Source organism: Pleurodeles waltl, chromosome 1_2 (assembly GCF_031143425.1).
Source record: "Pleurodeles waltl isolate 20211129_DDA chromosome 1_2, aPleWal1.hap1.20221129, whole genome shotgun sequence".
NCBI classification, from domain to species: Eukaryota; Metazoa; Chordata; class Amphibia; order Caudata; family Salamandridae; genus Pleurodeles; species Pleurodeles waltl.
In genome coordinates, this window is record NC_090437.1 from 1,322,852,555 (window position 1) to 1,322,874,643 (window position 22,089).

A 22,089-nucleotide genomic window follows, 5' to 3' on the forward strand; every position below is an offset into this window, starting at 1 on the left:
ACCCATCAACAAAGCATGGCCACTGAACATACCCATACACACCCCTAAACCACCATCAAACAAGGTCCCACACAGGAATGCAAGGACTGGGGTACATGGTCACCCACCTATTGCACACCATAGCACACACAGATGTAATAAACACCCCTTTATACCCCTGCAGGACCCCTACCCAACGTCACCGGATAGGAGGGTCCACACATGTCCACACCACCAACAGAAGAGGCCCACAGTGATGACAGCAGCTCTGTCCAACTGGATCTAGATGACCAGCCCAGCCCATCGGGGACCTCGGGACAGTCGGTTCCCCTCACACAGTCACAGGCCACCACAGAGCTTCCCCCTCTGGAAACACCAGTACAGCACCCACTCAGCAGGCCCAATACCTCTGTCCCCAGGACACGTCAATCAGCAATGTGTGCACCACTACAGGTAACCCAGGCTAACCCACCACCCCAACAACAACAGGGACCTGGGGGCAATGGTAGTGGGCACACGGTTCAGGGGACAGAGGCCCAGGGAAACAGGGTAACGGGGAGGGCTGCTGTGCGACAGGGGGAGGACAGGCCAAGGAAACCCACTCTCCACGAGGCCCTCTCCAACATCATGGGAGCCTACCACCACTCCCAGGAGACGATGGCAACGGTACTGGCCAAGTTTCAGGAGACCCAGCGCCTAGAGGAGGAACAGTATTTGGGCTTCAGGGAGGAACTCAGATCCATCAATTCCACAATGGGCACCATTGTAGGGGTGCTAAAGGAAGGACTCAACACAAGGAGGGACACCGTGGCACAACAAGGGGCCCCTGACACTAGCCTGGACGATGAACTGCCCACCACCTCCGCCGGCGCTAGTGGACAGGACGCCCCGCCACAGGACCACGACACCAGCTCCCCACCCCCTGCAGAGGGAGAACCACCCCGCAAACGGTCCCTGAGATCCAGGACAAAGACAGAAAGCGATGCCAAGACCCCCGCCAAGAAATGAGACCACCCTGAATGTCATCCTTCTGTCCCACCTTGTCACCCTGTCCATCCTCAAACTGCCCCAGTTCCACTTCCTATGCCCATTTGGGCAATGCTCCTGTGAGACTAATAGACTGGACTCTGCCATGGACGTTCCTCCACCTTCACCCCTCACCATTTTACAACCCCCTCCAATATTGAGCACTTAAATAAACACCCTTGAAGAACAAAACAATCTGGAGTCAGTCTGTGATTTTGAAATAGTGTATTACCAATTACAGTGTCAAAATGCTCTTTCAAATGTAATGTCAACATACCTATGTCACACAGCTCTAGTCCATGAAGAAACACAGCAGATGTCACACAGTGGGACCCACACTTGTGAAATCGAAAGGGAAAGTGACAACTCAGTGACCATACACAGGGTGAAAACGACAGACAGTAGAGAGGTAGTAGTGTTAAAGTATATGTAGTAGGCAGGTTTGTATTCTTACCTGTGTCTCACTGGAAATATTGCAGGATCACCAAGTTCCTGTTGTCGATGTCCTCTTCTTCTGCTTCCTCGTCTTCACTGTCCACAGGCTCCACAGCTGCAACAACACCGCCATCTGGACCATCCTCCTGCAGAAAAGGCACCTGTCGTCGCAAAGCTAAGTTGTGAAGCATACAGCAGGCCACGATGATCTGGCACACCTTCTTTGGTGAGTAGAATAGGGATCCACCTGTCATATGTAGGCACCTGAACCTGGCATTCAGGAGGCCGAAGGTCCGCTCTAGTATCCGCCGAGTTCGGCCAATGGGCCTCGTTGTAGCATTCCTCTGCCCTTGTCCTGGGATTCCTCACTGGGGTCAGTAGCCATGACAGGTTGGGGTAACCAGAGTCACCTGCAAATGGCGAGGGACAACTGTTAGATACACACTAAACTGTAGGGATATACCCAGACCCAGTAAACCATTCCCACTGACTTCCTTCCAGGTGCTCACCTAATAGCCACACACGGTGCCTCTGGAGTTGACCCATCACATAAGGGATGCTGCTATTCCACAGGATGTACGCGTCATGCACTGAGCCAGGTAATTTGGCATTCACATGGGAGATGTACTGTTCTGCAAAACACACCATCTGCACATTCATGGAATGATAACTCTTCCGGTTTCTGTACACCTATTCACTCCTGCGGGGGGTACCAAAGCCACATGTGTCCCATCAATGGCGCCTATGATGTTGGGGATATGTCCCAGGGCTTAGAAGTCACCTTTTACTGTAGGCAAATCCTCCACCTGAGGGAAAACGATGTAGCTCCGCATGTGTCTCAGCAGGGCAGACAACACTCTGGACAACACGTTGGAAAACATAGGCTGAGACATCCCTGATGCTATGGCCACTGTTGTTTGAAATGACCCACTTGCAAGGAAATGGAGTAATGACAGCACCTGCACTTGAGGGGGGATTCCTGTGGGATGGCAGATAGCTGACATCAGGTCTGGCTCCAACTGGGCACCAAGTTCCTGGATTGTGGCACGATCAAGCCTGTAGGTGATGATCACATGTCTTTCCTCCATTGTTGACAGGTCCACCAGCGGTCTGTACACTGGAGGATGCCGCCATCTCCTCACATGTCCCAGCGGACGGTGCCTATGGAGGACAACAGCGAGCCCAGAGTCAACCAACTCAGAGGTACGTACCCACAGCTTACACAGAACACAAATCCTAATCCGAAATTTGCCCTGTATGAGCGTTGAGGCAAGGCCTAGGTATGTGTGATGCAGTTACAGATTAAGACATGTGGGCCACTGAAATGGCCGCTGCCTGACCTGTAAAGTGGAACAATGGGATGTGTGGTAACTGCACTGGCGTTGTACACCGTCGCGGTAGGCGATCGAAGACCGGGGCACAATTATGCATTGGTTAACATTGAACCCTATGGGTCCCAGGAGCCAATGACGATGTACGCCGGCAGTGACGGTACGCACCGCCGCGGACGTCACCGCCATTTTCTATCTGTTCAATCGCTCGTTACTTGATCTTCGGCAGGAGAGGACCTACACTGCAAGTGCTGCTGTGACCTCGGTCTGAAAGAGACAATGGCTTGTGCGTCTGGGGAAAGGGCCCATTCCTTCACATTGGAGGAGTTGGAGAAACTCGTGGATGGGGTCCTCCCCCAGTACACGCTACTCTACGGTCCTCCTGACAAACAGGTAAGTACACTGGGAGCATGCTGTATGGGCTATGCTTGTGTGGAGTGGGGTGGATGAAAGATTGGGGGGGAGATTGAGGCATGCATGAAATGATGGTGAGTGCATTTGCCACATAGCAAGGGTAGGGATGGGGGCCAATGACGGTGACGGTGCAGTGGGTAATAACTTTTCTTTTCCCCCTGTACAATTCATGTAGGTCAGCGCCCACCAGAAAAAGGATATTTGGCGTGCCATTGCCAAGGACGTCTGGACCCTGGGGGTCTACCACAGACGGAGCACCCACTGCCGTAAAAGATGGAGGACATTCGATTACTGGAGCAAGAAGACGGCGGAGGCCCAGCTGCGGATGGCCTCCCAACGTGGGAGGGGTGCCCATCGCACCATGACTCCCCTAATGTTCACGATCCTGGCGGTGGCGTACCCGGAGTTGGATGGGTGCTTGAGGGCATCACAGCAGCCACAAGGGGGTGAGTACACTCTCATTCTGCTGGTTTTGCGCACAGTGGAGGTGTCTGGGTGGGGGAGGTGGGCTGTGAGTTTCCCTAGGCCAGGGCGAGTGTGCTAGTTAGGTCCCCTTGTTCTGGCAGACCCTGTGGCACCCCTCCCCACCTGTGTACAGTGCCAAGTACACTTAGCCAAGCTCCTATGTCATCCATGTGTGCAGATGTCGGCCATTGCCTTGTAGGCCATGTCCCAGGGATTAAACAGTGGAGCCCAAGTGCGCTGCGTAGTGCAGGGGGCTTCTGTGTCTGTCGAGTCCGCCAACTGTAGTGATAATGCATGCACTCATTGTGTCTTTCTTCTGTCGTCCCCCCTCTTTGTGGTCTCCCTGGTCTTGTGTGCATTAGCATCATCAGGCGGAGGAGCAGTGGCCCCGGAGCAGGAGGGAGCTGCATTCCACATGGCCCTGGAGGGTGAGACAACAGGCTCGGAGTTCACAAGTGGGCGGGGACAGGAGCTGACACCAGTGACACGGACTCGTCCTCTGATGGGAGCTCCCTTGTGGTGGCGGCAATATCTGTGGCCCCCGCATCTACAGGTTCAGCCGCCACGCCCCCTACCAGCACTGCCCTCCCAGCAGCCCCTCAGCCTTTGCCCCGTGCCCGCTCACCCAGGAGGGCGGGCATTACCTTCGCCCCAGGAACCTCAGCCCCTGCCCCAGTCACCCCTGCTGCCCTCAGTGAGGAGGCCAATGACCTCCTCAGGTCCCTCACTGTTGGACAGTCTACCATTTTGAATGCCATCCAGGGTGTAGAAAGGCAGTTGCAACAAACAAATGCATTCCTGGAGGGCATTAATTCTGGTCAGGCGGCCCTTCAGCGAGCTTTTCAGACTCTGGCCTCAGCACTGATGGCAGCCATTGTCCCTGTCTATAGCCTCCCCCGTCCAACTACCTCCACCCAGACCCAATCCCCTCTACTTCAGCCTATCCCAAGCACACCTCCAGACCAGCATGCACACACCTCAACACACAAGGGAAGCTGAGGCAAACATAAGCACCACACATCCCACAGGCACTCACGCAAGCATCAGACACATGCAGACACACCAACATCCACTGCCTCCACTGTGTCCCCCTCCTCCTCGTCTCCCTCCTCCCTCCCAGTCTCGTCTCCACTCACACCGGCATGCACTACATCTACAGCCACTACTTCCATCACCAGCACACACACCACCACACCACGCTCACGTGCAGTCACCACCCCCACTGCCATTCACACGTGCCCTGTGTCCTCACCAAGTGTGTCTGGGACGCCACCTCCCAAGATACACAAACGCAGGCACACACCCACCCACCCAACAGCCATCCACCTCACGACAGCCTCCAGTGCATGCACCTTCACCCAAAGTGAGCAAACGAACACCTCCTACAACCACAACCTCTTCCTCCAGTCCCAAACCCCATCCAGCTACCCGTCCCAGTGTTCCTAAGAAACTTTTCCTGGTCAACCTTGACCTATTTCCCTCACCTCCCCCACCCCGTCCGTCTCCTAGGTCCTGACTCTCCAGGTCCCAACCTAGCACCTCAGCCACAGCATCTCCGGACCAGCGGTGCCTGTAGTCACCGGAAACTGGAGTGCACCGGGCAGCAGGGCAGCCAGTGACACGGAGCAACAGCACGGACAGTCCCCCACCTGTCAAGCATCAAAAGTTGGCCAGTGCCCGTCGGGAGAGGGGGAAGAATCCTTCCACCAAAGCCGCTCCCAGGGGTACAGGTGGGAGTGTGGAGTCAAGGTGGGGAAGGCCCACAAGAAAGTCAGCAAGGCTGGGAAGAGCAGCACGGTGGAGGAGACCGCCATCTTCCCCTCTGCCCAGGAGGCCACCGCCATCATCCCCGCTGCCCAGGAGGCCACCGCCAGCACCAGCCCTGCTGCTCAGGAGGCCACCACCAGCACCAGCCCTGCTGCCCAGGATGCCACCGTCATCACCACTGCTGCCCAGGAGGCCACCGCCATCATCCCCGCTGCCCAGGAGGCCACCGCCACCCTCCCAGCTGCCCAGGAGGTCACCGCCATCATCCCCGCTGCCCAGGAGGCCACCGCCAGCACCAGCCCTGCTGCCCAGGACAGGACCAGCGGCACCAGCCCTACAAGCACCGCTGACGAGGGCAATGCCGCAACAAGCACCGCTGGCTCATGAGCGCCAAGGGCGCTGACGCTACTGAGTCCATCACGAGCAGGATGAAGCACTCTGGGCACAAAGCCCCTTCCAGAACTATTGGAGACAAACATCCACTACCTCTGTCCTTGGCAGGGTGAAGCACTCTGGGCACAACGCCCCCTCCAAAACCAGTGGAGTATCACATCCACTACCTCTGTCCTTGGCAGGATGAAGCACTCTGGGCACAACGCCCCCTTCAGAACCAGTGGAGACAAACATCCACTACCTCAGTCCTTGGCAGGTTGAAGCACTCTGGGCACAAAGCCCCCTCCAGAACCAGTGGAGTATATCATCCACTACCTCAGTCCTTGGCAGGACGAAGCACTCTGGGCACAAAGCCCCCTCCAAAACCAGTGGAGTATCACATCCACTACCTCTGTCCTTGGCAGGATGAAGCACTCTGGGCACAAAGCCCCCTCCAGAACCATTGGAGACTGTTATCCACTTGAGAGACTGTGGCTTTGTACTCCCCAGGATGGAACAGTGGGCAAACCACCCACTGTAGAGACTTGAGAGACTGTGGCTTTGCACTCCCCAGGATGGAACAGTGGGCAAACCAACCACTGTAGAGACTTGAGAGACTGTGGCTTTGCACTCCCCAGGATGGAACAGTGGGCATGTGGCCCCCTCGTGGATTTGGCGTTGTACACTCAACCGGCTGAGGTGCCCCCCCTTTCCCTTCCCCCTGAGGTGCCTGTCTTATTGCTATCTGATGCCCCTGCAGTGTTCTCTCCGTCATTTCTGGGATTGAGTGTGGGCCTCGCCCATACCCTGTGGGCCCAGTGTTCCATGGACTTCAATGGAGCACTACCTGGACTACTATTCTTGGTGTATATTATGTTTATAGGGTATATATATATTTTTGCGTACTGAATTTTAATATATTACTATGGTCACACTCATTTCCTTTTGTCCCTGCATTCTTCCCGGGGGGTTTCGGGGTGTAACTGGTATGTATCATGCTGTATTAGTGTGTGTGTTGTCGTGGGTGAGGGTGGGGGTGTTGCGTGTGTGTGTCACTCTCTTTTCCCTCCCCTCTGCCCTGTGTCGTAGGTGCAGTACTCACTGTGGTCTTCGCTGCCGGCGTTTGTGCTCCTAGTAGAGGAGCAAGAAGATAAGGGCTGGCAGGATGGGGAGTTCGGGTTCCATGGCGTCCGGACTCCTCGTGGGGTGTGTATAGGTGAGCTTTTTCCCTTCGAAGTCCTGTTTCCGCCGTGTTTTTGTTCGCGGTGAATCCGCCCCGGAAAAGGTGGCGGATTGGTAGGTTGTGATACTGTGGGTGGTACATTGTCCTCCGCCTGTCTGTTGACGGTGACCGCCAAGCTGTTTGTTTGTACCGCCGTGGCGGTCGGAGTGTTAAAGTGGCTGCCTATGTTGCTTTTTTCCACTCCGGTCGTAATTCCATTTTTTTTACCGCCAGCCTGTTGGAGGTCTTACCACCGCTTTAACACCAACCACCAGGGTTGTAATGACCACCTATATCATAAGAATCACAATACTTAGAGTTACTAAAATTAAAGGTACTTTATTTTAGTGACAATATGCCAAAAGCATCTCAGAGGTTATTCTCCCTTAGGAGGTAAGTAAAATACACAAAATATACACACAAACCAAAATCAGGTAAGTAAACAGTTAGTAAAGTAGTGCAAACACTGTAGAATACAATAGGATGCAATAGGACACAATAGGCCTAGGGGCAACACAAACCATATACTCCAAAAGTGGAATGCGAACCACAAATGGACCCCAGGCCTAGTGTAGTGTGTAGAGGGTCGCTCAGAGTGTAAGAAAACACTAAGGGTATCCAAGATGCCCCATCCCAAGACCCTGAAAAGTAGGAGTAAAGTTACCCTACTACCCCAGAAAGACAGTAAAGTTGAGATAGGGGATTCTACAAAGGCAACAACAGACTGCAAAGCACTGAAGATGGATTCCTGGACCTCAGGACCTGCAAAGGGAGACAACCAAGTCAAAGAGTCACACAAATGTCCGGGGGGGGGGCAGGAGCCCACTAAACCCCAGATGAAGGAGCAAATGGGCTGCCTCCGGGTAGAAGAAGCCTAAGATTCTGCAAAAACGGAAGTTGCCAGGTACTTCTCCTTTTTTCAGAAGATGTCCCATGGCATGCTGGAGGATGCAGAGTTGTTTCCATGCAGAAAGACTGCAAACAAGCCTTTCTAGCTGCAAGGGTCGCGGTTAAAGATAATGGGTGCTGCCTGGATCCAGGAATGACCAGGAGGTCGCCCCTTGGAGGAAGAGACAGAGGGTGCGCTCAGCAACAGAGAGACTCCATGCAGAAGCAGGCAGCACCCACAGAAGCACTTGTACAGGCATTCACTAAATCTGAGCTTAGCGGTCATCTCAACACAACAAAAGAGGGTCCCACGAAGCCGGTGGTCAACTCAGCGAGTTGAGCAATGCAGGACAGAGTGCTGGGGACCTGGGCTGTGCTGTGCATGAAGGAATCCTTGCAAAAGTGCACAGAAGCCCTAGCAGCTGCAGATCATGCAGTATACAGGATTACTGTCTGGCGTGGGGAGGCAAGGACTTATCTCGACCAAATTTGGACAGAAGGATCAATGGACTGTCGTGGTCACTTGGATCCAGCTCCTGTGTTCAAGGGACCACACTCGTCAAGATGAGAGGGGACCCAGAGGACAGGTGATGCAAAGGTTTGGTGCTACATTAGCAGGGGGAAGACTCCATCGACCCACAGGAGATTTCTTCTTGGATTCCAGTGCAGGGTGAAGGCAGACAGCCCTCAGAGCATGCACCACCAGGAAACAGTCAAGAAATCTGGCAGGATTAGGCGCTACAATGTTGCTGGTAGTCGTCTTGCTACTTTGTTGCTGTTTTGCAGGGGTCATGGAGCAGTCAGCGGTCGATCCTTGGCAGAAGTTGAAGAGAGAGATGCAGAGGAACTCTGGTGAGCTCTTGCATTTGTTATCTGAGAAGAAGCCCACAGGAGAGACCCACAATATCCCTCAGAGGAGGATTGGCCAGCTAACCAGGTAAGCACTTATCAGGAGGGATCTCTGACTTCACCTGTTGGCACTGGCCACTTAGAGGCTTCCACTAGAGCCTTGAGACCCTCACAGGTGAGTAGCGTGCTTTATAAATGTTTTTTGATTGGTTGATTGACTGTGCCCTCACACCTCTACATTCACAATGGCAGAGGTCTGGGACACACTGGAGAAGCTCTGGGCACCTCCCCTGGGGTGGTGATGGACAGGGGAGTGGGCACTCCCCTTTCCTTTGTCCAGTTCAACGCCAGAGCAGGGGCTGGGCAATCCCTGAACCAGTGTAGACTGGCTTATGCAAGGAGGGCACCATCTGTGCCCTTCAAAGCATTTCCAGAGGCTGGGAGAGGCTAATCCTCCCCCATCCCTTAACACCTATTTCCAAAGGGAGAGAGTGTAACACTCTCTCTCAGAGGAAATCCTTTGTTCTGCCTTCCTGGGACTGGGCTGCCCAGACCCCAGGAGGGCAGAAACCTGTCTGAGGGTTGGCAGCAGCGGTAGCTGCTGAGAAAACCTCAGAGAGCTAGATTGGCAGTACCCGGGGTCCATGCTGGAGCCCCGGGGATGCATGGGATTGGCACCCCAATACCAGATTTGGCATGGGGGGACAATTCCATGATCTTAGATATGTTACATGACCATATTCGGAGTTACCATTGTGAAGCTACATATAGGTATTGACCTATATGTAGTACATGCGTGTAATGGTGTCCCGCACTCACAAAGTCTGGTGAAATTGCCCTGAACAATGTGGGGGCTCCTTGGCTGGTGCCAGAGTGCCCTCACACTTAGTAACTTTGCACCTAACCTTCACTAAGTGAGGGCTAGACATATAGGTGACTTATAAGTTACTTAAGTGCAGTGTAAAATGGCTGTGAAATAAAATGGATGTTATTTCACTCAGGTTGCAGTGGCAGTCCTGTGTAAGAATTGTCTGAGCTCCCTATGGGTGGCAAAAGAAATGCTGCAGCCCATAGGGATCTCCTGGAACCCCAATACCCTGGGTAACTAGGTACCATATACTAGGAAATTATAAGGGTGTTCCAGAGTGCCAATCAGAATTGATGAAAATGGTCACTAGCCTGCAGTGACAATTTTAAAAGCAGAGAGAGCATAAACACTGAGGTTCTGGTTAGTAGAGCCTCAGTGATACAGTTAGGCACCACACAAGGAACACATATAGGCCACAAACTATGAGCGCTGGGGTCCTGAGTAGCAGGGTCCCAGTGACACAGGCAAAAACAAACTGACACCCAAGTAAAAATGGGGGTAACATGCCAGGCAAGCTGGTACTTTCCAACACCTGTTCAACCTGGGTGAGGGCCTCCAAGTCAGGTAGCAGTGTGTCATCCAAGGGTCTGACTCCTGAGGAGTTGCAGGACAGACAGGCAGAGAATATGCACCAGTTGCTATTAGAGAAGCTTTAAATGGAGATGGCAGAGAAAAGGTTGGCCATTGAGGAGAAGACAATACTGCTGGCTCATGAGCTTAGTTTAAGGGAATTAGATTAGAGGAGCCAGTCTAGCAGAGATGGTGGCAGCAGAACCTCAGTGCACATTCCAAAGGATCTGGTGAAGGATTACAAGCAATAGGATGACATATATCTGTGTTTCAAGTGGGATGAGTCTGCTCTCCACATGAACATCGTCCCTGAAGCACATTGGGGAGATGGGACTGTGGAAGCACTTTGAGGTAGAGGGGAGGGACACTCTGACATCTTTAGGGGATCCATGTGGACTCACCTACTCTATTATGAAGGACTCCCTAATCACAAGATATTGTCTCACCCCTGAGCAGTACAAGGATAAGTTTAGGTCCTACAAAAAGAAGGAATCCCAAACCTGGTTCGAATGGCAGTAAGGGTGAAGGTGACAATGTTTGAGGAGCTGTACAATTTGATTGCTTGAGAGTCTTTGTTTTCCAGAGCTGCTCCAGCACCTGATTCACAGCAAGCTGACTGACCCCAGAAAGCTTGCACAGGAAATGGGTTGGTGGGAAAGCACCAGAGTTCAGAGGAGGTAAGGGGAGACGATGCCAAGGGTGGGCAGGGTCCACATCAGAAGAAGTGGGAGGGGGTGAGAGTAAACAGGGGGAGTTCTCTAAAGGGCCCCAACCTAGTTCCTGGGTAAGGATTCCCAGCCCCCAGAAAAAAAGCATGGGTCTCTACAGGGAAACCTGCAGAGAGAGGTTGCCACAAGTGCTTTGCATGTGATCAGGTGGGTCACATGAGAGGGGATCCCAAATGTCCCAAGGGGACACAGGCTCCCACTGGTACTCAGTCACAGGGTTTGGCCACTGTAGCTCTTGAGGAGGAGTTGGTTCCAGGTGGGTGGGCACCAACTGAGATGACCCTTGTCTCAGTAGGGGACAGTGAGATGGTCCAGAGGACCCTCATGCCTGGGAGGCAGTGGATGGCCATCAATGGACAGAGGGTGAAGATTCAGAGAGACACAGGAGCCAGTGTGACCACTGTGAGAAGTCACCTGGTGTCTGCAGATCAGGTAGTTCCCCATGGACTTCACCAAGTAGTTGCAGTAGACAACAGGTTCCCTTTGAGTGGGGAGTGGTCTCAGATTCCTAGAAAGGAGCTGTGAGTCCAACCATGCTTGTAGATTGTTTGCTTGGCAATGGCCTGGAGCATTCCCCTTGGAAGGAGGTTGAACGCAGGTCTCACTTGGAGATGTTCCTGGGTGGGTGTGTGTGTGTCCACCCAGTCAATGGCAGCCCTTCAGGGTGATCAGGAGACCCTGGAGCACGAAAGAGTGGCCCAGGGGTCTGCCAGAAGAAGGAACCGCAGGGAACACAGGAAACCCGCTCTAGAAGTTGCCACGGTCTGTGAGGAGGAGGCTGAACCTGAGGAAGCAGCCCTGGAGCCTGCAGGGGAACAAATAAGTGAGCTGGGGAGGTCCCTAAGCTGACGTAGTGGCAGAAAGAAGGAGAGCCACCAGGGAAGCATTCTGTGAGGCACAAAAAACATGCCCTACTCTAGAAGGGTTGCAACAGCAGGCTGCAGACCAGGCATCTGGCAAGGAGTCTGGTTCACATCTTATTTATTGGGAGGATGACCTCCTAAATAGTGAGCCTAAGGTTTCTGAGCCTGGGGCAGCCCATGGGTTGGTGGTACCCCAGTGCTTCATAGCCTTCCTACAGGGTCTGGCTCATGATGTGCCTTTAGATGGGCATTCGGGGCATGACAACACCTTTGAGAGGCTTGTCACCCACTTTTACTGGGCTCAAATGTGCAGGCACTCAGATTCATACTCTAGGTCTTGCTAAACTTGTCAGGCAAGTGGCAAGAGTGGGGAGAAATTTAAGGTTCCCCTTCAACCTTTTCCTGTGGTCAGCACACTCTTCGAAAGGGTTGGTCTTGACATTGAGGGGCCTCTGGATCCCAAGACAGCCATGGGTTATCGGTTTATTCTGGTCTTGGTAGACCATGCCACCAGGTACACAGAAGCCATTCTTTTAAGGTTAGGTTAATCACTGCCCCTGTAGTGGGATGAGCACTGATAGGTGTTTGTACCCACATGGGGTTCCCCAAGGAAGTGGTCTCCAATAGGGGTACCAACTTCATATCTACATATATGAAGTCTCTGTGGAAGCAGTGTGGAGTAACCTACAAGTTTACCACTTCTTACCATCCCCAAAGTAACGATCTGATTGAGAGATTCAACCGCACCTTGAATGGCAGGATAACGGGCCTGTCAGAGCCCTTGAGGTGTAAGTGGGCCATCCTCTTGCCATGCTTTCTGTTCGTGTACAGAGAGGTACCACAAAAGGGTCTTGAATTTAGCCGCTTTTAATTATTTTAAGGTCACCCTGTGAGGGGACATTGAGTCTGATTAGGAAGGCTTGGAAAAATCCTCCAGTAAGCCCCCCAGGATGTATTCAATTACATGCTGGCTTTTGGGAACAAGACATCCCGCTTCAGGAAGCTCGCTCAAGAGATCCTGGAAGCAAGCCAGGAAGACATGAAACAGTGGGGCGACCAGAATGCCACTCTGGTTGAGTTTCAGTCTGACCAAGAGTGTGGGTGATGGCCCCAGTGGAGCATAGGGCTCTCATAGATAAGTGGACTGGGCCTTTTGGAGTGGTAGAGTGCAAGAGTGTTTCCTGTTGGTTCATGCTTTGGGGGCTGCCTGCCTTCATCCTGCACTGGAAGCCAGAAAGAAATCTCCCATAGGTTGATGGAATCTTCCTACTGCTCCAGCAGGCACCAAACTCCAGTGTCACCAGTACTCTGGAACCCCTCTCATCCTGACAAGCGTGGTCCCTGGAACATAGGTGGTGGACCCAAGTGACTCCGACTGTCCAGTGGTCCTTCTGTCCAAATTTAGAGGAGGTAAGCCCTTACCTCCCCTCTCCAGACAGTAATCCTGTGTACTGTGTGAACTGCAGCTGCTAGGGCTTCTGTGCACTTTTCCAAGGAATCCTTTAGGCACAGCACAGGTCGTCAGCACTCCGTCCTGCATTGTTCAACTCCCTGAGTTGACCTCCGGCTTCGTGGGACCCTCTTTTGTAGTGTTGAGATGACCGCCAAGCTCAGACTTCTTGAACCTGAGTTCAAGGACTTCTGCGGATGCTACCTTCTTGTACATGGGCTCTCTACATTGCTAAGGGCCCCCTCTGTCTCCTTTCCTAAGTGTCGATATCCTGGTCCTTCCTGGGCCCAGGCAGCACCCTTTTTCTTTAACCATGACCTTTGCAGCTAGCAAGGCTTATTTGCAATTTTTTGCCAAAGAAATAACTCTGCATCCTCCCCCAGTGGGACATCTTCTGCATGAAGGAAAAGTTCCCAGCACATTTCTTTGTTGCAGAATCTTCAGCTTAATCTTCAGCTTCTTCTATCCGGAGGCAGCCATTTTGCACCTTCATCCAGGGTTTAGGGGGCTCCTACCCCCCCCCGGACACTTTCACGATTCTTGGACTTGGTCCCCTTCCTTTGCAGGTACTCAGGTCCAGGAATCCGTCTTCAGTGCTTTGCTGTCTGTTGTCATCTTTGCAAAATCCTCTATCACGACTTTGGTGTGTTTCTGGCAAAATAGTAGTACTTTACTGCTACTTTCCAGGGTCTTGGGGTGGGGTATCTTGGACACCCATAGGCCCTCATTACAACACTGGCGGTCGGTGTTAAAGCGGCGGTAAAACCGCCAACAGGCCGGCAGTAAAAAAAATTGAATCACGACCGTGGCGGAAACCGCCAACATGGACAGCGACTTTAACACTCCAACTGCCACGCCGGTTCAAACAAACACCGTGGCGGTAACCGCCAACAGAGAGGCGGAAGACAAGGTTCCGCCCACTGTATTACAACAGTCCAATACACTACCTTTTCCGGGGCGGATACAATGTGAACAAAAACACGGCGGAAACAGGACTTGGAAGGGAAAACGCTCACCTCTACACACCCCACGAGGAATCAGGACGCCATTGAACCCGAGCTCCAGATACTGCCAGCCCTTATCTTCTTGCTTCTCTACCAGGAACAACAAAGATGGCGGCGAAGACCACAGTGAGTGCTGCACCTACGACACAGGGGAGGGGGGAGGGAAAAAAGAGTGACACACACACGCAACATGCAACACTCCCACACCCACCCTCAAACACTATAACACACACACAAGTACATGTTGATACATTATATTAACAACCCCCAACTCCCCCTGGAAGAATGCAAGGACAAAAGGAAATGAGTCGAACGTTTGTAATCTATTCAAAAACAGTAATCAAAAATATATACATTCATATACATATATTTTCACTAGAAACAAATATATACACCAAGAATACAAGTCCAAGGTTTTCCACCATCATAGTCCGTGGACCACTGGGCCCAAAATGCTTGGGCGAGGCCCACACTCAATACCCGATGAAAATGGAGAGAACACTGCAGGGGCATCAGATCGAAATACAACAGGCACCTCAGGGGGAAGGGAAAGGGGGGCACCTCAGCTGGATGAGTGCACAACGCCAGATCCCCGAGGGGGCTCCATGCCCATTGATGTATCCTGAGGAGTGCAAAGCCACAGTCTCTCAAGTCTCTCCAGTGGGTGGTTTGCTCCACTGCTTTATCCCGGGGAGTGCAAAGCCACAGTATCTCAAGTCTCTCCAGTGGGTGGTTTGCCCACTGCTTTATCCCGGGGAGTGCAACGCCACAGTCTCTCAAGTCTCTCCAGTGGTTGGTTTGCCCACTGCTGCATCCTGGGGAGTGCAATGCCACAGTCTCTCAAGTCTCTCCAGTGGTTGGTTTGCCCACTGCTGCATCCTGGGGAGTGCAATGCCACAGTCTCTCAAGTGGATGTCTTTATCCACTGGTTCTGGAGGGGGATTAGTGCCTAGAGTGCTTTATCCTGCCAAGGACTGGGGTAGTGGATGTGAATCTCCACTGGTTCTGGAGGGGGCTTAGTGCCCAGAGTGCTTCATCCTGCCAAGGACTGAGGTAGCGGATGCCTTTCTCCACTGGTTCTGGAGGGGGATTAGTGCCCAGAGTGCTTCATCCTGCCGAGGACTGAGGTAGTGGATGTGAATCTCCACTGGTTCTGGAGGGGGCTTGTGCCCAGAGTGATTCATCCTGCCAAGGACTGAGGTAGTGGATGTGATACTCCACTGGTTCTGGAGGGGGCTTTTGAGCCCAGAGTACTTCATCCTGCTTGTGGCGGCCTCAGTAGCATTGGAATCTTTGGCGCTCACTGGCCTGCAGTGCTGGTGGCGGCGGTGTCCTGTTCAGCGGTGCTGGTGGCAGCGGTGTCCTGTTCAGCGGTGCTGGTGGTGTCAGTGTCCTTGGCAGCGGTGCTAGTGGCGGCGGTGTCCTTGGCAGCAGTGATGGTGGCGGCGATGTCCTTTTCAGCAGTGCTCGTGGCGGTGGTGTCCTTGGCAGCGGTGCTTGTGGCGGCGGTGTCCTTGGCAGCGGTGCTTGTTGCGGCTGTGTCCTTGGCAGCGGTGCTGGTGGCGGTGGTGTCCTTAGCAGCGGTGCTTGTGGCAGCGGTGTCCTTGGCAGTGGTGCTTGTGGCGGTCTTGTCCGCTGTGCAGGTTTTCCCAGACTTGCCTGTTTTACTGTGCCCCTTCCCCACCTTGGATGGTGGCGCAGCTGTCTCCACACTCCCAACTGTACCCCTGGGAGAGGCTTTGGTGGAAGAGTTTTTTCCTCTTTCCCGCTGGGCACTGGCCAACGTTTTGTGCTTTTGAGGTGGGGGACTGTCCGTGCTCCGGCTCCTTGGCACACTGGCTGCCCTGCTGCCTGGCACACTCCAGAAGCCGGTTACTACTGGCACCACTGTTCCCGCAGATGATGTGGATGAGGCACTGGGTTAGGACCTGGAGAGGCGGGCCCTAGGAGACTGAAGGGGTGGGGGAGGTGAGGGGAAGAGGTCCAGGTTGGACAGGAAAAGTTTTTGGGATACACTGGGAAGGGTAGATGGAGGAGGTTTGGGAGTGGAGGAAGAGGTAGTGGTTGTAGGAAGTGTACATTTGGTGAATTTGGGTGAAGGTGCATGTGCTGGAGGCTGTTGTGAGGTCGATGGTTGTTGGGTGGGTGTGTGGCTGCGTTTGTGTACCGTTTGGAGGTGGGCTCACAGACACACTGGCAGAGGACACAGGGGAAGTGTGAATGGTAGTGGGGGTGGTGACTGCACGTGAGCGGGGTGTGGTGGTGGGTGTGCTGGTGATGGAGGTAGTGGCTGATGATGTAGTGCATGCAGGTGTGAGTGGAGACGTGTGATGCTTTCGTGAGTGCCTGTGGGATGTGTGGTGCTTATGTTTGCCTGAGCTTCCCTTGTGTTGAGGTGTGTGCATGCTGGTCTGATGGTGTGCTTGGGATAGGCTAGGTATAGGGGTTTGGGTCTGGGTGGAGGAAGTTGGCGGGGGAGATAGAGACAGGGACAATGGCTGCCATCAGTGCTGAGGCCAGAGTCTGAAAAGCTCGCTGATGGGCTGCCTGACCAGAATGAAGCCCTCCAGGTATGCATTGGTCTGTTGCAAATGCCTATCTACACCCTGGATGGCATTCAGAATGGTAGACTGCCCAATAGTGAAGGACCTGAGGAGGTCAATGGCCTCCTCACTGAGGGCAGCAGGGCTGACTGGGGCAGGGCCTGAGGTGCCTGGGGCGAGGGAGATGCCCACCCTCCTGGTTGAGCGGCCACGGGGCAAACGCTGAGGGTCTGCTGGGAGGGCGGTGCTGGAAGTGGGGGTGGCGGCTGTATCTGTAGATGGGGGAGCACAGAGGGGCCCGCCACCGCAAGGGAGCTCCCATCAGAGGAGGAGTCTGTGTCGCTGGTCTCAACTCCCGTCCCCGCCATGGAGCTCCCCTCGCCCTCCCTCCCACTGGTGGATTCTGACTCCGCCGTGTCGCCCTCCAGGGCCATGTAGGATGCAGCTCCCTCCTGCTCCGGTGCCACTGCTCCTCCGCCTGATGATGCTAATGCACACAAGTACACGGAGAGATCACAAAAAGGGGGGGGGGAGACAGAAGAAAGACATGTTGAGTGCATCCAATACCGCTACCGTTCGCGGACACTACAGACACAGAAGCCCCCTGCACTACGCCGTGCACTTGGAGTTCCCTAATCAATCACAGGGACATGGCTTACAAGGCTATGCCCGATTGCTGCACACATGGAAGTCACAGGAGCCTGACTAGGTGTAGTTGGCTCTGTACACAGGTGGGGAGGGGTGGGGTGCCACAGGGCCTGACTTAAGAAGGGACCTTGCCTACTAAACTCGCCCTGGCCTAGGGGAACCCACAGCCCACCTCCCCCAACTAGACACCTACAATGTGCGGTGAATCTGCTGAATGAGATTGTACTCACCCCCTTGTGGCTGCTGTGATGCCCTCAAGCGCCCATCCAACTCCGGGTACGCCACCTCCAGGGTCCGGAACATCAGGGGGGTCATGGTACGATGGGCACCCCCAGCTGGGCATCCGCCGTCTTCTTGCTCCAGCGGCGAATGTCCTCCCATCTTTTCCGGCAGCGGGTGCTCCATCTGTGGTAGACCCCCAGGGTCCGGACTTCCTTGGCGATGGCACACCAAATGTCCTTCTTCTGGTGGGCGCTGACCAAGAGGAATAGTACAGAGGAAAAGGAGAAGATATAACCGTCTGCACCGTCACAGTCATTGGCCCGCATCCCTACCCTTGCCATGACGCACATGCACTCACCGTTGTTTCATGCACGCCTCATTCTCCCCCCCAATCTTTCATCCTAACCACTCCAAACAGGCATTGCCCATACAGCATTCTCACAGCGTACTCACCTGTTTTTCTGGAGGACCGTAGAGTAGCGTGTACTGGGGGAGGACCCCATCCCCTAGTTTCTCCAACTCCTCCGTGCTGAAGGCAGGGGCCCTTTCCCCAGACACATGTGCCATTGTCTCTTCCAGACTGAGGTCACAGCAGCACTTGCAGTGTAGGTCCTCTCCTGTCGAAGATCAGGTATCAAGTGATTGAACAGAGAGAAAATGGCGGTGACGTCAGCGGCAGTGTCAACCGTCACCGCCGGCGTACATCGTCATTGGCATCATAGGTGCCTTTGATGGGACACATGTGGCCTTGGTACCCCCCCGCAGGAGTGAACAGGTGTACCGAAACCGGAAGAGTTACCATTCTCTGAATGTGCAGATGGTGTGTTTGGCTGACCAGTACATCTCCCATGTGAATGCCAAATTTCCTGGCTCAGTGCATGACACTTGCATTATGCGGTATAGCAGCATCCCTTATGTGATGGGGCAACTCCAGAGGCACCGTGTGTGGCTATTAGGTGAGGACATGGACCCAATACAGTGTGACTAGGTGTCTGGGACTGGGGATGTCCCTAAGAGTTAGTGTGTGTCTAACAGTTGTCCCTCGCCATTTGCAGGTGACTCTGGTTAACCCAACCTGTCATGGCTACTGACCCCAGTGAGGAATCCCAGGACAAGGGCAGAGGAATGCTACAATGAGGCCCATGGCCGGACTAGGAGGATTATAAAGAGGACCTTTGGCCTCCTGAAGGCCAGGTTCAGGTGCCTCCATATGACAGGTGGTTCCTGTAGGAGTCTGGCCTGGCTTGTAGTGGGTACCAGAGGTACTTACACCTTGTGCCAGGTCCAGTTATCCCTTATTAGTATAGAAGAGGTGTTTCTAGCAGCTTAGGCTGATAGAAGGTAGCTATGGCAAAGCAGCTTAGGCTGAACTAGGAGACATGCAAAGCTCCTACTATGGTGTCATATGCACAATATCATAAGAAAACACAATACACAGAAGTACTAAAAATAAAGGTACTTTATTTTTATGACAATATGCCAAAAGTATATCAGTGAGTACCCTCAGTATGAGGATAAGTTATATATACAAGATATATGTACACAAACCAAACTTAGGTAAGTAATAGCAAGAAAAGTAATGCAAACAGTGTAGAATTACAATAGATTGCAATAGGAGCACATAGGTACAGGGGCAACACAAACCATATGCTCCAAAAGTGGAATGCGAACCACGAATGGACCCCAAACCTATGTGAGCTTTTAGAGGGTTGCTGGGACTGTAAGAAAACTGTCAGGGTTAGAAAAATAGCCCACCCCAAGACCCTGAAAGGTAGGTATAAAGTACACCCACTACCCCCAGAGAGCACAGAAGTCGTGATAGGGGGATTCTGCAGGAAGAACAAACACCAGCAATGCAACAAGAGTGGATTTCCGGACCTGAGTACCTGTAAGACAAGGGGACAAAGCCCAATAGTCACGACAGTGTCGAGAGTGGGCAGGAGCCCAGGAAATGCCAGCTGAGGGTGCAAGGAAGCTGCCACGGGCTGGAAGAAGCTTGGAGTTCTGCAAGAAAGAAGAGGACTAGGGACATCTCTTTTGGAAAACGGATGTCAAACGTCGTGATGAAGCTTGCAGAGGTCTTCCCACGCAGAAAGACCACAAACAAGCCTTGCTAACTGCAAGGGTCGCGGTAGAGGTTTTTGGGTGCTGCTGTGGCCCAGGGGGGACCAGGATGTCGCCACTTGGATGAGGAGACAGAGGGGGCACCCATCAAGTCAGGGAGCCCTCACAGAAGTAGGCAGAACCCGCAGAAGTACCTGAACAGGCACTTGGAAGAGGAGTGAACCGGAGTCCACATGAAGTCACAAAAGGGAGTCCCACGACGCCGGAGAACAACTCAGAAAGTTGTGTACTGCACGTTAGAGTGTCGGGGACCCAGGTTTGGCTGTGCACGAAGGAAATCCTGGAAGAGTGCACAGGAGCCGGAGCACCTGCAAATCACGCAGTACCCATCAATGCAGTCTAGCGTGGGGAAGCAAGGACTTATCTCCACCAAACTTGGACTGAAGAGTCACTGGACTGTGGGAGTCACTTGGACAGAGTTGATGAGTTCCAGGGACAAAGCTCGTCATGCTGAGAGGGGACCCAGAGGACCGGTGATGCAGTCTTTTGGTGCCTGCAGTTGCAGGGGGAAGATTCCGTCGACCCACTGGAGATTTCTTCAGAGCTCCTGGTGCAGAGAGGAGGCAGGCTACCCCCAGAGCATGCACTACCTGGAAACAGTTGAGAAAGCCGGCAGGATGAGGCGATACAAGGTTGCTAGAAGTCGTCTTGCTACTTTGTTGCAGTTTTTCAGGCGTCATGAGCAGTCAGCGGTTGATCCTTTGGTAGAAGGTGAGAGGGAGATGCAGAGCAACTCTGTTGAGCTCTTGCATTCATTATCTGAAGAATTCCCCAAAGCAGAGACCCTAAATAGCCAGAAAAGGAGGTTTGGCTACCAAGGAAGGAGGATTGGCTCCCAAGAGACGTAAGAGCCTATCAGAAGGAGCCTCTGACATCACCTGCTGGCACTGGCCACTCATAGCAGTCCAGTGTGCCACAAACACCTCTGTTTCCAAGATGGCAGAGGTCTGGGACACACTGGAGGAGCTCTGGGCACCTCTCCTGGGAGGTGCAGGTCAGGGGAGTGGTCACTCCCCTTTCCTTTGTCCAGTTTCGCGCCAGAGCAGGGCTGGGGGATCCCTACCGTTGTAGACTGGCTTATGCAGAGATGGGTACCATCTGTGCCCATCAAAGCATTTCCAGAGGCTAGGGGGAGGCTACTACTCCCCAGTCCTGGCACCTATTTCCAAAGGGAGAGGGTGTTACACCCTCTCTCAGAGGAAATCCACTGTTCTGCCTTCCTGGCCAGGGCTGCCTGAACCCCAGGAGGGCAGAAACCTGTCTGAAGGGTTGGCAGCAGCGGCAGCTGCAGTGGAGACCCCGGAAAGGCAGTTTGACACTACCCGGGTTCTGTGCTAGAGACCCGGGGGATCATGAAATTGCCCCCCTATTGGGGTGACAATTCCATGATCGTAGACATGTAACATGTCCATGTTCGGAGTTACCATTGTGACGCTATACAGAGGTAGTGACCTATGTATAGTGCACACGTGTAATGGTGTCCCCGCACTCACAAGGTCCGGGGAATTTGCCCTGAATGATGTGGGGGCACCTTGGCTAGTGCCAGGGTGCCCACACACTAAGTAACATTTTTTACCAAACCTTCACCAGGTGAAGGTTAGACATATAGGTGACTTATAAGTTACTTAAGTGCAGTGGTAAATGGCTGTGAAATAACGTGAACGTTATTTCACTCAGGCTGCACTCGCAGGCCTGTGAAAGAATTGTCAGAGCTCCCTATGGGTGGCAAAAGAAATACTGCAGCCCATAGGGATCTCCTCGAACCCCAATACCCTGGGTACCTTAGTACCATATACTAGAGAATTATATGGGTGTACCAGTATGCCAATGTGAATTGGTAAATTTAGTCACTAGTCTGTTAGTGACAAATTTGGAAAGCAGAGAGAGCATAACCACTGAGGTTCTGGTTAGTAGAGCCTCAGTGAGATAGTTAGGCATCACACAGGGAACACATACAGGGCACATACTTATGAGCACTGGGGCCCTGCCTGGCAGGGTCCCAGTGACACATAGACTAAAACAACATATATACAGTGAAATATGGGGGTAACATGCATGGCAAGATGGTACTTTCCTACAGTTCCCTATTCTACTCACCAAAGAAGGTCTGCCAGATCATCGTGGCCTGCTGTATGCTTCACAGCTTAGCTTTGCGACAACAGGTGCCTTTTCTGCAGGAGGATGGCCAAGATGGAGGTCTTGTGGCAGCTGTGGAGCCTTTGGACAGTGAAGACAAGGAAGCAGAAGAAAAGGACAGAAACAACAGGAACATGGTGATCCAGCAATACTTCCAGTGAGACACAGGTAAGAAGACAACACTG

General features: G+C 53.1%; 1 protein-coding gene across 1 annotated transcript in view; it reads right to left on the reverse strand.

Annotated features, from left to right (window-relative positions):
* The window catches only part of LOC138257078 (vomeronasal type-2 receptor 26-like), a 188,595-nt gene that overhangs the window by 105,882 nt on the left and 60,624 nt on the right, over nt 1-22,089 (reverse strand). The window lies entirely within an intron of this gene.